Here is a 6,821-nt window from a genome sequence, read left to right as displayed (position 1 = left end):
GACAGCCAGTCGCCTATTTGTCTCCGACATACACCGGTGAGGGTCCGAATGTACTCTTTTCGACCTCCACCAGAGCATATCTGTGATTGTCGACATTCACCGGTGAGTGTCCGAATATAATATCATGAAATGAAATATTCGATCTTTCACCAACGTATTTGGTATGTGTTGACATTCACCGGTGAAAGTCGACATTCACCAATTTCGGTCTTTCACAGTAACATATATATATATATATATATATATATTTTTTATTTATAAACAAAATTCCTGATGTATTCTGTACTTGTTATTGTGTCTTACTAAGTAGAACACACCTATCATTCTGAGCTCCTAATCTGGGACATCAAGAGGTGGAAAAAGGGACATAGGGATCTGAGTGGACTGTCCCTCCTGAATAGAGACAGTTGGGAGGTATAGTCGGGATGTTTCCTCTACCTAATCTTCAATACACGTTTAAGTTCAGAGCCAGCCCTTGGGTCATGGTGGGTCCATGGGACCTATGCTGCACTTTGACAGGGGCGGCAATAGGCTGCCCCAAGGCATGTTCTTTTGGGCAGGGTCACATAACGGCATGTTGCGTAATCTAGTGGAAGTGGTGCGCTGTGTGCAAGCTGCATTAAGGACAGGCTGACACTTCTCCATGGTAAATGAGTTGTGTGTGACTGGGTATTTTAGTGTCTGTGTATGTTAGTGTGTGTCTGCTTATGTGTGTGTATGTGTCTGGGTATGTTAGTGTGCTAGCATGTTAAGGTATGGGTATGCTAGTATGTGTGTAGGTATGTTACTGTCAGTGGCGACTCTAGAAACAATATATGGGGGGGGCACACAAGATACCACAGTCAAACTGGGGGGGGGGCATTCATAATTTCCAAAAGTAATGTGCTATGGAATTATACTTTTGTTATTGGGCTAAAATAATACTTGATCATTCAACATGGGAAGCCTGAAGCCACAATTGAGTGCGACTAATCCTCGAAATAAATATTATAACACAATAAATAACTTTTCCACTAAATGATTTCAGGGCCTTGGACGTTTTGTCCCCTGAAGTCACTACAACTTCAGGAGGGCATTTTATCTCTGGATAAATATAAATTAAATAATTCCTCCTGTAAGTTAAGTGCCAGGAAACAGATGACCAAACACACATACCAACACAGGCTCTGTCACACCAACACCCAGACACGCACACCAGGACAGGCTCTGCCACACCGACAACCAAACACACACCATGACAGGCTCTGCCACACAGACACCCATACACATCAGGACAGGCTCTGCCACACCCACATCCAAACACACACACACCAGGACAGGCTCTGACACACTGACGACCAAACACACACCCTAGGACAGGCTCTGCCACACTGACAACTGAACACACACACCAGGACAGGCTCTGCCACACCAACACCCAAACACACACCAGGACAGGCTCTGCCACACCAACACCTATACACACACACCCGAGGACAGGCTCTGCTACACTGATAACCAAAAACACACAAACAGCAGGACACAATCCACGTCACAGACGTCTGCATCAGGATGGATTTTTCACACTGCATTGTCATTTATACCCCCCTTAGTGTTTTTGCCCCTGTTGCCCATATACCGTATTTGCTCGATTATAAGACGACCCTGATTATAAGACGACCCCCCATAATCTGAATATTAACTTAGGAAAAAAAGAAAAAGCCTGAATATAAGACGACCCTAAAGGAAAAAAGTTTTACCAGTAAATGTTAATTCATGTAAACTATTTTTTTTTAATAAAAGCTATGATAGAGAAAAATATTTTTTTTTTGTTTTTATTTCTTGTATTTTCCAACCTGTCCCCCAGTTACGCACATCTGCCCCCAGGCTTGCCACACCAATATGGCACTGTGGCCCATGATATGCCTTTTAACCCTCTATATGCCACTGTGCCCCATGGTATGCCTTTTGACCCCCTATGTGCCACTCTGCCTCCAGAAATGCCTTATACCCCTATATCCCATTCTGGCATTTAGGGGGTTAAAATGCATATTATGGGGCAGAGTGGCACATAGGGAGGTATAAGGCATTCCAGGAGGCAGAGTGGCATTAAGGGAGTTAAAAGGCATTATATAGAGCACTCTGCCTCCAGAAATGCCTTATACCCCTATATGCCACTCTGGCATTTAGGGGGTTAAAAGGCATATTATGGGGCAGAGTGGCATATAGGGGTGTAAGGCATTCCAGAAATGCCCTACACACACACACACACACACACACACACACACACACACTTACTTACCGGTGCTTCCAATTTCCTGCTGTATTGCCGGGGCAGCGGGTTGACGTCTCATTCCGCGGCAGCCGGAAGGAGGTGGAGTTGGCAGCGGGGGTTTGTATGCGTCCGTCGCAAATACCTTCCCCGGCTGTCAGAGATCAGGAACTCTGGAACTCTGATCTCTGACAGTCGGGGAAGGTATTTGCGACGGACGCATACAAACCCCCGCTGCCAACTTCACCTCCGGAAGCACCGGTAAGTGTGTGGGGAGGAGGGGGGGGCGACGACAGGAGGATCCAGGTCCCCTGCAGCGATGCGGGGGATCTGGATCTTAGTCTCCTAATCAGACCTCTATTTGAGGTCTGATTATAAGACGACCCCGATTATAAGACGAGGGGTATTTTTCAGAGCATTTGCTCTGAAAAAAACCTCGTCTTATAATCGAGCAAATACGGTATATTAATATTAGCCCCAGTTGCCGATAGCAGGTATAGATCAACACATTAACACACAAACCAAGCTTTGCATGTATAGATCAACTGAAATTCACTTGTGATCTCAGCACTGAAGGTATATATCAAATAAACAGAATCAGACATACAAATCCTGTATTTGCAGGTATACAATAATAATATATGAAACGTAACATTGCAGGTATAGATCAAATAAATACATGGAAACAGCATTGCAGGTATTAATCAACTGAATAAGACATACAAACACTGTATTTGCAGGTATACATAAATAATGTATGGAAATATATAGATATGGATCTACAGAATAACGCAAAAACCCAGCTTTGCAGGTATAGATCAATTGGAATTCACATAAAAACACGTCATTAAAAGGTATATTTAAAACCCCCTAACTTACAGGCATAGATCATAGGTTGCATACCCCAAAGCCAGCCCTGGCGTCCACACTGAACACACAGCAATCACACTCCTATCATACCCAGGCAACCAGTAAATGCTGGTACCTAGGCATGATGGGACTGTGGTTGCTGTGATTGCTGTTAGCAATCACACTCCTATCATGCCAAGTCAGCCAGTACATGCTGGTACAGGGTGGCTGTAAGTGATGTGTAGACCCCATACTGCTGGCAGCATCAATACACAAGGGGGGGCAGCTAGCTAGGTTTCAGCATGTATTGGCTGACTTGGCATGATAGGAGTGTGATTGCTAACAGCAATCACAGTCCCATCATGCCTAGGTTCCAGCACTTACACATCCATGCCATCACACACACACTCATTCATTCATATACTCATTCATTCACAGATTAATTCCCTCAATCACGCATACTCATTCAAACACCCTCCCCACCCCCTTACCTGCACTGCAGCTCCTCGATGCCGCTCACAGACTTCAGCAGAGGGTGCGGCCTCCCTCTGCGTTCTCTGGTACTGCACAGAGGAAGCAGGACTGGAGCAGAGTCATGTGATGTCACGTCAACTCTGCTAGGTTCCGCTTCCTCTATGCAGTACAGAAGACCCTCCCACAGGTAAGTAGCAGGGCTCGAGGTGCGGCCCACGTAAGATCGGTTGCCCTGGCTGCCTCGTTGCTAGGCGCCCCTCTCTCTCCTCTGCATTAAAAATAAATAAATAAAAAAGACGGGATTTAAAGTCGCATTGCGACTTTATTCCAAATTCGGCAGAGGGGCAACAGCAGGGGCAAGGATTAACCTAGGGGGGCAATTGCCCCCCCTTGCCCCCCTGTAGCGACACCACTGGTTACTGTGTGTGTTTGTGTTAGTGTGGTTGTCTGTATATCTTAGTGCATGTGTCTGGATATGTTACTAGTGTGTAAGTGTATGAGTCTGTGTGTGTTAACATGTTTGGTTGTGTTAGTATCTGAGTGAGTATGTGTTAGTGTGAGTGTGCGTCTGCTTGTGTGTGTCTGGATATGTTAGTGTGTGTGACTATGTGTGTATCTGGGTATGTAGATGTCGGTGTCCCCTTGCAAATGCAAGTAGTTAGTTAGCCTGCAGCATTATACATGTGTATGAACTTACAACGTTGGGCATTATATTGAACCTTGTTGTTGGCTCATTTGTTTACCCTATATTTTACTGAACACTGGCTATTTACAACTACTTTTTGATGGTCGGATATGATTTTTATCAATTCTTTATTCGTGCGTTTATTTACAGCTATGTGTTCTAGGTTTTAGGGCAAACTGATGTCTCAGGTATACACTCACTGGCCACTTTATTTGGTACACCTTGCGAGTACCGGGTTGGACCCCCTTTTGGACTGCCTTCATTCTGCGTGACATACTTTCTACAAGGTGCTAGATATATTCCTCAGAGATTTTGGGGCCCAAAGTGTGTCAAGAAAATGTTCCCCACACCATTGCCCCACCACCACCAGCCTGAACTGTTCATACAAGGCAGGATGGATCCATGTCGAGTCAAGACTCATCGGACCAGACAACGTTCTTCCAGTCTTGCATTGTCTTTGGTGAGCCTGTGTGAATTGTAGCCTCAGTTTCCTGTTCTTAGCTTACAGGAGTGGCACCCGGTGTGGTCTTCTGCTGCTGTAGCCCATCTGCTACAAGGTTCGATGTGTTGTATGTTCAGAGATGGTATTCTGTATACCTTGGTTGTAACAAGTGTTTTGAGTTACTGTTGAGTCTCGAACCAGTCTCCCCATTCTCTGACCTCTGACATCAACAAGGCATTTTCGTTCACACAACTGCCACTCACTGGATATTTTCTCTTTTTTGGACCATTCTCCATAAATCCTAGAGATGGTTGTGTGTGAAAATCCCAGTAGATCAGCAGTTTCTGAAATACTCAGACCTGCCCGTCTGGCATCAACAACCATGCCATGTTCAAAGTCACTTAAATCCCATTTCTTCCCATTCTGATGCTCAGTTTCAGCAAGTTGTCTTGACCACGTTTACAATGCATCGCATTGCTGCCATGTGATTGGCTGATTAGCTATTTGTGTTAACAAGCAATTGAACAGGTGTACCTAATAAAGTGGCCAGTGAGTGTACATCAGCTTCATTATTCTAGATAGCAATGCCTTATCCCCTTGGAACATCTGGTTACATTAGGTAAAGTGGCTGTTTTGGGGTTGGCATCTGATGTGTTGATGTGCTATGTTTATTGCTGGCACATTGCTGTAACTGCAAGCAGATCACTTTAATAGAATCATATTGTGAAGAGTCCCAGATACAGGCCTTTCAAAAAACAAATTTATGTAAGACAATTCACAAATCATACTGTAAAACAAATATTAAACAGGCGTATATTTTATAGCCTAATAGGAGTACCATGGAATAATATAGTTCTTCTGTATGAAACATATTCACCATTGTAAAGCGCGCTGGCAGCTTTTGTTTTCCTTTTGTTTTTAGAGCATAAATGTAATTTATACACTTTTTTTTACAGATACCATTGGGTAAACATTCATTTACTGGATTAGACAGGGATTGTATTGCTCAGTATTGATTCTGGTCTTCATTAAATTCTTTGTTTCAGCTCAATAAAACAGAGAATTTAAGAAATGCAACAGAAATAGAAGGATCAACTACAAAGTAGAAAGCAGTAAATACACATTCCAGCTCTGGCAGGCCAGTTTGGAGTCAGAACAGAACATGTGGTATTTTGGCTGAAGACTCGTCAGGACAAGGGGACTTCTTCTACCCCTACCTACCTACCTCTAATTTTAGTCTTAGATGTGTCAATTGAGAGTGATACAATGTTTAAAAGGTTTGTTACAGTACTTACAAAGCCTTTTTTTCACTTCCCCTATAAATTACCCAATAATCAAAATTAAACTAAGCCGTATTGTCGATGGTATTAACTGCACTTGACCCCTGGTAACAGCCATATTTATGTTGCTGTTCTTAGAGTTGGCTGCTAACAGTGCGATAGGTAAGCCAGAACAACAACAAAAAATAGCATCTCAAAAACACAGTCAGCATTCATTGTTTTTGACTGTACTCTCACGTTTAACCACGTCTCTTGCTAATAAGCTGCAGAAAATGGCTTTACAGTATATTGAGAAAAATATCCAAAAAAAACCCTCTACAAATACTGAAATGCCGCACTGTAAACTGGTCATATCTTATTCTGTGGGTCTGTTTACATGCCATAGGGCTGGCCGAGCATAACCATGAGATTTTTTTTATCTAAAATTTTTTGTCAGGTTATTAAGTAAAAGGCTACTGAGGCCCAATTTAGCCCCAACTCAATCTAATCAGGCTTGTTCACTCTCAAATTGTTAACCTGAAGAAAACACGCTGACAGCTCACACTCATCGAGTTTGTCTAAAGTTGAACTCCAGTTTTAGGCCTTGGGAAAATTATTGAATTATGAATTATTGAATTATGAATTTCCAAGTATTGTGAGGCAAAGACATTATTCATAGTGCCTTACTCATCAGAACTTAAACACAAAGCTAATAAACATAGCCGGCCACGTCATCAGGTGGCTGCCAGTCTTAAACTGCCTGGGCCACCCTGTCATCATCAGTCCAGCCCTGACCATCACTCACTTCAGTAACTCTTGCAATTGACAACACCAACTTTTTTAGTAAAGGAAAAAACAATA

The sequence above is a fragment of the Spea bombifrons genome, chromosome 4 (assembly GCF_027358695.1).
Source record: "Spea bombifrons isolate aSpeBom1 chromosome 4, aSpeBom1.2.pri, whole genome shotgun sequence".
Classification (NCBI taxonomy): domain Eukaryota; kingdom Metazoa; phylum Chordata; class Amphibia; order Anura; family Pelobatidae; genus Spea; species Spea bombifrons.
Note: the sequence above shows the minus strand (reverse complement) of the source record.